Source organism: Spinacia oleracea, chromosome 4 (genome assembly GCF_020520425.1).
Source record: "Spinacia oleracea cultivar Varoflay chromosome 4, BTI_SOV_V1, whole genome shotgun sequence".
Taxonomy (NCBI): Eukaryota; Viridiplantae; Streptophyta; class Magnoliopsida; order Caryophyllales; family Amaranthaceae; genus Spinacia; species Spinacia oleracea.
In genome coordinates this window covers 16,977,055-16,987,228 of record NC_079490.1, presented here as the reverse complement: position 1 = coordinate 16,987,228, position 10,174 = coordinate 16,977,055, and the positions used below count along the sequence as shown (strand labels likewise).

Sequence of the window (10,174 nt, the reverse complement as noted above, 5' to 3'; positions counted from 1 at the left end):
TGCCTAGTGGGTTTGTTTTGGAACTAGAAAACTGTTACTATGTTCCTAGTATCACCAGAAACATCATTTCCGTTTCAAGTTTGGATTCTAAAGGTTTTAGTTTTCAATTTAAAGACAATAGTTGTTCGTTTGCTTTGAATGGAATGTTTTATGGTTCAGCACAACAAGAAAACGGTCTTTATGTGCTAGATACGAGCAAACACATTTATAACATAAATACCAAAAAGGCTAAAACAGGTGATTCGGATCTCACATTTTTGTGGCATTGTCGATTAGGCCATATAAACATAAAGCGCATGGAATTACTTCAACGGAAAGGAATTCTAGGATCATTCGACTTAGAGAAGATTGATCAATGCGAATCTGGTTTACTTGGCAAAATGACAATGATGGGTCAGGCCGAACTTCCTTTACAGTTCAATGATGGGTCAGGCCGAACTTCCTTTACAGTTCTGGGGACATGCGTTGCAAACTGCAACACTCACACTGAATCGTGCTCCGTCAAAAGCTGTTGAAAAGACTCCATACGAATTATGGACTGGGAAACTTCCAAAGTTGTCTTTTCTGAAGATTTGGGGTTGCGAAGCATATGTCAAGCGATTAATTTCGGACAAGCTACAACCTAAATCTGACAAATGTTTCTTCGTTGGGTATCCAAAAGAAACTATGGGGTATTATTTCTACAACAAGTCAGACAACAAGGTTTTCGTTGCTCGTGACGATGTCTTTTTGGAAAGAAATCATATTTCCAAATTGACAAGTGGGAGAATAATAGACCTCGAAGAGATTCGAGAAAAACAACGAACTCAGAACTCTTTAGAAGCAGTTTAGGTTGATGAACCTCCAAGGTCTTTAGAAGAGCCAGTGTGTAACACCCCGACCTCTAATTCAATTATTAAGCATACTTAGCAGCGGAATTAACCTAATTTGGTCGGGACATTACCTGCCCTAACTCCCTCTTGGGAATTACAAGGCAACCATCATATTCTAAGCCATTTAAAACTCCAAATTAATATAGTAATCCTTTATATTTCCAAAATAAAAGTACATAGCGCGCTTACTAAAATTTCTTAATTAAACTATTATAACTTTAAGCATAAACTAGGTGAATATTATTAAAGTGAAATTCCTCGCAACTACTCGTTTCCATCGTTTCCCGCGGTACCTAAAACAGAAAACAAAAACGGTGAGCCGAAGACTCAGTAACGAACTATTCTAGCAACGTAAATTCATTTCAATTCATTTTATTTAGTAACACAGGGAGAATAGAATAAGTAAAACATTTAATAAAACATCATATTCAATTTATTCATAAACTTTGCAATTTAACATGCTAGTTGTCGGCAAGTACGAACCGTGAAGGAATTCTCCACTGGGCCTGGGCCCATAAGAGCCTGGGCTCATCATCGTAACATGGGCCTGGGCCCTGAGCCTGGGCTCATAAACCATGGGAGCCTGGGCTCGTAATCCATGGGTGGACAGATGTCCGTGGTGCATGCATGACCGATAGATAGGAAGATGGTAGTTTATATACCGCCAGACAAACTAGTTCTTTCACTTTCATTTATCATGTTGTATGTAACTTTACCAAGCCTTGGCTTGTATTTCAATTCGAAATAACATAACTCATTTTATATCATAAAACATCATTTAGATCCTGGGATCCATAAAACATCATTTCATTCAACGCATCATATAAACATTATTTTATGAGAAAACTCAAACAAATCATATTATAAAGAATAATTCAAACAAATCATAATTCATTCCCACAATCCATAAAACGTGTCAAAACATTTAATTCATAAATCCAATCATAACGTCATAATTTCGTAATACATTTATAAAGGGATTGCGGGTACTAGCAATAGCCGTTACCTCAATTCCACGATTTGCTAAGCCTTTTTCCTTGGTTCATTCGTCCTGAGCTCCGAGTTCGATTTCTTTCAAAGTATTAAGTTATTTGAATTAGTTACTAAAACGATAAATTTCTTTAAAACTGATACGATTTTAAAATAATGAATATGTATCTTATAATTTCGGAATTAATGAAATATTATTTATTTCCAAAAATCTGTCATATTATATTTTTAAATCATTATTAATAATTTATTTTATTGAAATGTTTAAGTAACTATTTATTTTCATAAAACATTTAGATTGACAACTTTATAATTAATAATTTTATAAATAGTGAATTTTGAAATGATGAATTTAATAAAAATATGAATGTTTATAATTTCTTGAAAATATTTATTAAACGAAATTTCAATCAAAACATATATATCGATTTACAAGAAATGTTATTTAATTTCATGAATCAACGAAAATATTTATTAAATCCAAATTTTCAGCCCAAAATATAAACATTCTAATTATCATTTAAAATCCTTATAATTAAGATACGAGAAAATAGCAACAATTAATTAGAGCTTAAATAAATAGTAAAATTTACTTTGAAAAGAATTTGGGCCAATTTGTTTTGGGCTTGGGCGTGGGAAATAAAGGAAACAAGGTTCCAATTTGGAACCTGTTTCATTCGAAAGGGAAGCACGAAAAACAGGGGAAGGGGGCACGAAGGAAACAGGGGAGGGAGAGGAGAGGGGAGGAGAGGGGGTTGGGGCTGCGCTCGGGTTCTGGACGGCGCAAAGGCGCGGAATCGCGCCGGTAAGGCGATGGTGGTGGTGTGTTCGCGGCGGCGAAACAACAAGGAAGGGGAGGGGGTGTCGCGCGAACAGGGGAAAGCAGGGGAGGGGTGGTGATTTGGGCGATTCTGGGCGGCGATAGGGAGGCTCGCTGGGTTGTTTGGTGGCGGTGGTTGATTGGCAAGGTGATGAAGGTGGCTGGAGGTGGTGGTGGTTGTCGGGGGTGGTGCTGCGAAGAGAAAAGAGGGAGAGGGCAGGGGAGTTGCGTAGGAAAGGAGAGGGAGTACGGTGGGGTACGGTGGTGCTGGGGGGCAACGGCGGTCAGGGTAGAGACGGAGACGGTGACAGGTTTGGTGCGGGTGCGGGTGGCTGAGAATGATGGTGGCAATAGGTGGTGGTGGTTCGACAGAGAAGAGAACAAGGGGGGGTGGTTTTCAATTTCTTTTGCTCACTTATTTTTGGTTTTGATGTTTAAAATTAAAATCTGGAATGTTAGAATTTGTAACTGAAGAAAAGAAGGAAGCAAAATTTGTCTTTGCTATGAATTGGGACCGAAATGAGGGAAAAGGGAGAAGGAAGGATTGGTTTCCTTCTTGCTGGTACGTGGAGAGCAAAGAGAAGAGGTGAAATGAGATTTTGGCTCTTCTAAGGGCATTTTAGTCATTTCCCAAAGTTAGGCAAAATTCAGAAAATCAATTTCTGTTTTTAGAAAATTAATTAGAATGGAAATGTTTAATTAAAACTAAGTCTCAAAATAATCTTTTATAAAAGTGTCGTTAACGAAAAATAAATTTCGTTTTCGAATAAAATAAGAACGTTATTAAATTATGAAAAATCCGAAAATAATTAAGATTTAAAAAGATCGTTTAAGCACGTAAATATAAAAATTAAATTATATAATCTGAAAATAATAAATAAATCGTGTAGCAATTATTAAAAATTCAAGCGAAATAAAGCTTCGTTAATTAAAACAAAGTTCAATTTAGGATTTAAAACGATTTTAAGCTAAATAAAAATAATTAAGCATAATTAATCGAGTTTTAAAAATTCGGGGTATTACATTCTTACCCCCTTAGAAAAAGTTTCGTCCTCGAAACTTGAAAATTAGATTTATAAAATGTTTGTTGAAAATTGAACACGCTCGAATAAAAGTATGATGTTTTATTTTAAAACCCAGATCTCAAAAATTTTATTTCAATCTTGACAATGTCTAGCCTTCATTCCGCCATCATCTTTTAGGACTCCGCTTCAACTCGAGACCTAGAATCGAAGAGTAAAGAATGCAAAAGGGGCAAAATAATATATTGATCCTTAATCGTCATTAAGGTCAATTACATCTCGCCATCGTCTTTCGTATCTCCACTTGATTTCATATAATAGGATCGAGGAGCAAAGAACATAAAAGGGGCAAACTCGTTAGCATAGACTAGGCTCCTATTTTACTTTGCGAGATCCTGTTTGAAAATATTTTCCACCAAAAATAGTAGTTTTTAATGCAAAATTATAATTCTGAAAATATATGTATATATATAATGAAATAAATACTTATCTATCAATTGCAATACTCAAATAATTGTAAAAGTTATTTATTATCACAATCTCGTACTCTGAGCTCAGGAGAACTTCCATTGGAGACGGCTTCCATGTATAACGATTAGGTATTACCAATACAATCATGTCAGCATACACATAATTCATAAAGCATATCATAGAGACATAATTCTTTAATTGAAAATCTCACATTCAACATAAACATAACATTCATATCATAATCATTTGATCTAACACACGGGTATGGTTGATTCATAACATGTTTACATAAAATATCGTGGTTCGTTCATTATATCATTCTTAGGCGATTATTTGGACATATTGCGTTTTCGTTTTGCTCTTGAGCCTCTTTGCTGCAGGAATCTTGTCGTTGTCTTTCTTTATTCGTTTCGTTTTGATTTCGATCTCCGTTTTTTCTTCTATGTTGAGTGACTTCGTTAACAGCGTTCGTTGCAGGGGTTCGAATTCAATCACGTGACTAGAAATATATCGTTAGACATACGACTTGGTTACTTATCCTTAGGTCGAAAAATCTCATATTTTGCGAAGAATGCTAAGCCATCAAGCATGCCTTTATCATAAACAATCTAGCTTCTAGAAAACTTACTTCATACTACCTGGTTTTACAAACATGTCATTTTGTCAATTTCTATTCTCAACTCCATTTCATTCCTCAATCATTCATAACTCTTTTCGAATTTCATAACATTCATTAATATCATCAACCTCATAGACATAATTCTCGATAACTTATTTCAATGCTTTATATGCAAACTCAATTTCATTTCCTCACCATAAATCATACTTTTTCTCACAACATTTTTGCAAAACTTACATTCTCTGGTTCAACATTTCTTTTATGGAGATAATCAAGCATCCTTTCAGATAATTACACAAAAATATTCCTTATAAATGATGCAGAAGGTCAACCTTATTGAAAGACCAATTCTTGATAACTTCTTTTTAAAATTCTCAGAACTTCATGTGTAACCTTAATTTCATCCTTTCACCATAAATCATGTTTGGTTGCACATAATATTCTTGCACAACTTTTAAAATTCTAGCTTAGCTTCCTTAACATATCTGAAAATACACTTAGGTACTTGCAATCGCAAAAACAATCATTATAAAGGGCGCGGAATAGTAACTCAAGAATCAATCATACTTGAACGCTTTAAACCTTGAATAACCTTGATTTAATCGATGGTTCACCACTTACAAAATTACAACTCATGCTCTTTCGGTACTCTATCATTCAATCTTGATTGACAAGCTAATTCTTGGTAACTTCTTTTGGAAAAATCCTCAAGATCTTATTCATGTGTCAACTCAAATAGGTCTTTTATCATAACTCATGTTGGGTTCATAACACTTATGTATAACTTCTTAGCTTCATTAATAGGGGCATATCAATCAGCTTTTAGATAATAGGCCTTTGTACTTATAAACACCAAAATATGCATCGGAAAGGTAGACCAAGGATCACTTTTATTCATAACGTTAACACGTTAAACTTCGAATAACCTCATCTGAACTGGGGATCAACCACTCATGAAATACAACCTTATGCTTGTTTGGCACTCTAACATTTATACCATCCTTAAATCTTTCATAAAAGTTCCTTAAAACAATCCATATCCACAGAATCTTTGAGTTCGAAGCATGCTTAACTTAACTCCTTCTAAGAAAATAGTAATACTTAAACTTTTCCTAGACTGTCTAGGGTAGGAAACTCATAATATGACATATAACAATAAAAGTGAAATCAGCTTCAAAGCGAGGGAAAACTAAATTAAAATAATATCAACGTTGGCGTCATCTTCGTCTTTCATCATGTAATCTCTTACGTATGTTGACGGGCGTGATGGATTTAGCATTGTTGTTGTTTCGTTCATGATTGGTCGAGGTTGATGTTCCGGTATTTGTTGGAGGTGGTTTAGGACAATCTTTAACAAAATGATCTTTTCCTTGATATCAATAACAAGTATTCTTTTTTCGCACGATATTCGCTTCCATTCGTTAGAGCATGTCGAAAGTCTCGAGTAGTTGATCCATATGATTGATCTAGTCTTCAAATTTCATCGAATCGGCTTGCGATCATAGATTGGTGGATTCGGAGGTGAAAACTTTTTAAATAGTGACGCATTTTCGTTTGCATTAGTGACTTTCGTTTTTCGAGAATCTTTGACTAATTCAGTTGACATCGTACTTTCCGTTCCTAATCGTTCCATCATCTCCTTGTGGTCTCTTATAGATTGGTCGTCATAGAAATCGTCATGGGAAACATCATTGTGGGCGACGTCATCGTAAATGTTGCGCTTGATGTGAGCTTCGTTCGTGGCATCATTAGTACCTTGATAATCGATATTTCGCATAACATATTCAATCAAGAAAACATACATAACAGGAGAAATGAATCCCTTTTATCCCGTGCGTTCCTACGCTCACACTCATTTCATTTTAACTTAACATGATTTTAACATATTCTTTTTACTAAACTCTTTGCTTAAAGCCTATTGAATTCTATTACGTGCAAATCTGTAAGGTTTAGCACTTATGATCCAGAACCTTGGCTCTGAATACCAAACTGTAACACCCCGACCTCTAATTCAATTATTAAGCATACTTAGCAGCGGAATTAACCTAATTTGGTCGGGACATTACCTGCCCTAACTCCCTCTTGGGAATTACAAGGCAACCATCATATTCTAAGCCATTTAAAACTCCAAATTAATATAGTAATCCTTTATATTTCCAAAATAAAAGTACATAGCGCGCTTACTAAAATTTCTTAATTAAACTATTATAACTTTAAGCATAAACTAGGTGAATATTATTAAAGTGAAATTCCTCGCAACTACTCGTTTCCATCGTTTCCCGCGGTACCTAAAACAGAAAACAAAAACGGTGAGCCGAAGACTCAGTAACGAACTATTCTAGCAACGTAAATTCATTTCAATTCATTTTATTTAGTAACACAGGGAGAATAGAATAAGTAAAACATTTAATAAAACATCATATTCAATTTATTCATAAACTTTGCAATTTAACATGCTAGTTGTCGGCAAGTACGAACCGTGAAGGAATTCTCCACTGGGCCTGGGCCCATAAGAGCCTGGGCTCATCATCGTAACATGGGCCTGGGCCCTGAGCCTGGGCTCATAAACCATGGGAGCCTGGGCTCGTAATCCATGGGTGGACAGATGTCCGTGGTGCATGCATGACCGATAGATAGGAAGATGGTAGTTTATATACCGCCAGACAAACTAGTTCTTTCACTTTCATTTATCATGTTGTATGTAACTTTACCAAGCCTTGGCTTGTATTTCAATTCGAAATAACATAACTCATTTTATATCATAAAACATCATTTAGATCCTGGGATCCATAAAACATCATTTCATTCAACGCATCATATAAACATTATTTTATGAGAAAACTCAAACAAATCATATTATAAAGAATAATTCAAACAAATCATAATTCATTCCCACAATCCATAAAACGTGTCAAAACATTTAATTCATAAATCCAATCATAACGTCATAATTTCGTAATACATTTATAAAGGGATTGCGGGTACTAGCAATAGCCGTTACCTCAATTCCACGATTTGCTAAGCCTTTTTCCTTGGTTCATTCGTCCTGAGCTCCGAGTTCGATTTCTTTCAAAGTATTAAGTTATTTGAATTAGTTACTAAAACGATAAATTTCTTTAAAACTGATACGATTTTAAAATAATGAATATGTATCTTATAATTTCGGAATTAATGAAATATTATTTATTTCCAAAAATCTGTCATATTATATTTTTAAATCATTATTAATAATTTATTTTATTGAAATGTTTAAGTAACTATTTATTTTCATAAAACATTTAGATTGACAACTTTATAATTAATAATTTTATAAATAGTGAATTTTGAAATGATGAATTTAATAAAAATATGAATGTTTATAATTTCTTGAAAATATTTATTAAACGAAATTTCAATCAAAACATATATATCGATTTACAAGAAATGTTATTTAATTTCATGAATCAACGAAAATATTTATTAAATCCAAATTTTCAGCCCAAAATATAAACATTCTAATTATCATTTAAAATCCTTATAATTAAGATACGAGAAAATAGCAACAATTAATTAGAGCTTAAATAAATAGTAAAATTTACTTTGAAAAGAATTTGGGCCAATTTGTTTTGGGCTTGGGCGTGGGAAATAAAGGAAACAAGGTTCCAATTTGGAACCTGTTTCATTCGAAAGGGAAGCACGAAAAACAGGGGAAGGGGGCACGAAGGAAACAGGGGAGGGAGAGGAGAGGGGAGGAGAGGGGGTTGGGGCTGCGCTCGGGTTCTGGACGGCGCAAAGGCGCGGAATCGCGCCGGTAAGGCGATGGTGGTGGTGTGTTCGCGGCGGCGAAACAACAAGGAAGGGGAGGGGGTGTCGCGCGAACAGGGGAAAGCAGGGGAGGGGTGGTGATTTGGGCGATTCTGGGCGGCGATAGGGAGGCTCGCTGGGTTGTTTGGTGGCGGTGGTTGATTGGCAAGGTGATGAAGGTGGCTGGAGGTGGTGGTGGTTGTCGGGGGTGGTGCTGCGAAGAGAAAAGAGGGAGAGGGCAGGGGAGTTGCGTAGGAAAGGAGAGGGAGTACGGTGGGGTACGGTGGTGCTGGGGGGCAACGGCGGTCAGGGTGGAGACGGAGACAGGTTTGGTGCGGGTGCGGGTGGCTGAGAATGATGGTGGCAATAGGTGGTGGTGGTTCGACAGAGAAGAGAACAAGGGGGGGTGGTTTTCAATTTCTTTTGCTCACTTATTTTTGGTTTTGATGTTTAAAATTAAAATCTGGAATGTTAGAATTTGTAACTGAAGAAAAGAAGGAAGCAAAATTTGTCTTTGCTATGAATTGGGACCGAAATGAGGGAAAAGGGAGAAGGAAGGATTGGTTTCCTTCTTGCTGGTACGTGGAGAGCAAAGAGAAGAGGTGAAATGAGATTTTGGCTCTTCTAAGGGCATTTTAGTCATTTCCCAAAGTTAGGCAAAATTCAGAAAATCAATTTCTGTTTTTAGAAAATTAATTAGAATGGAAATGTTTAATTAAAACTAAGTCTCAAAATAATCTTTTATAAAAGTGTCGTTAACGAAAAATAAATTTCGTTTTCGAATAAAATAAGAACGTTATTAAATTATGAAAAATCCGAAAATAATTAAGATTTAAAAAGATCGTTTAAGCACGTAAATATAAAAATTAAATTATATAATCTGAAAATAATAAATAAATCGTGTAGCAATTATTAAAAATTCAAGCGAAATAAAGCTTCGTTAATTAAAACAAAGTTCAATTTAGGATTTAAAACGATTTTAAGCTAAATAAAAATAATTAAGCATAATTAATCGAGTTTTAAAAATTCGGGGTATTACACAGTGGGAGTAGTTCCTCAAAACGTTGTTGCCCCTCGTAGGTCAAATAGAACTATTTTTCAGCCGGACAGATGGACATGCGTCCTCTTGACTGAAAACTTAGACGTTCTCATATTGGATAGTGATGAACCTATGACTTACAAGCAAGATATGACGAGCCCAAGCTCCACTAAATGGTTAGAGGCCATACAATCTGAAATAGACTCCATGTCTTAAAATCAAGTCTGGGATTTGGTTGATTTGCCGGATGGGTTCACACCTATCGGATGCAAATGGGTCTTCAAATTGAAGAAAGACAAAGATGGAATTGTATACATATACAAAGCTAGATTGGTAGCAAAAGGTTACAGGCAAGTTCACGGCGTTGACTACGTTGACACCTTTTCTCCAGTCGCGATGCTTAAGTCTATTCGGATAATCCCTGCGATTGCCGCTTTTCATGACTATGAAATATGGCAAATGGATGTCAAAACTGCCTTCTTGAATGGTGTTCTTGAAGAGATTGTGTTTATGACACAACCGGAAGGTTTTGTCGACCAAAAGAACCAAGGAAAGGTA

The 10,174-nt window shown here is 35.5% G+C and overlaps 2 long non-coding RNA genes across 2 annotated transcripts; both read right to left on the bottom strand.

Moving 5' to 3' along the window:
- Positions 1-1,009: 1,009 nt before the first annotated feature.
- Positions 1,010-3,026, bottom strand: LOC130459313 (uncharacterized). The gene is made up of 2 exons (XR_008918623.1): positions 1,879-3,026; positions 1,010-1,165 (listed from the first exon to the last, which is right to left on the bottom strand). It is a non-coding gene; the product is annotated as an uncharacterized lncRNA (long non-coding RNA).
- A 3,900-nt stretch (positions 3,027-6,926) lies between these two features.
- LOC130459314 (uncharacterized) lies at positions 6,927-8,885 on the bottom strand. Its single transcript, XR_008918646.1, has 2 exons — positions 7,796-8,885; positions 6,927-7,082 (listed from the first exon to the last, which is right to left on the bottom strand). It is a non-coding gene; the product is annotated as an uncharacterized lncRNA (long non-coding RNA).
- Between the last annotated feature and the right edge of the window lie 1,289 nt (positions 8,886-10,174).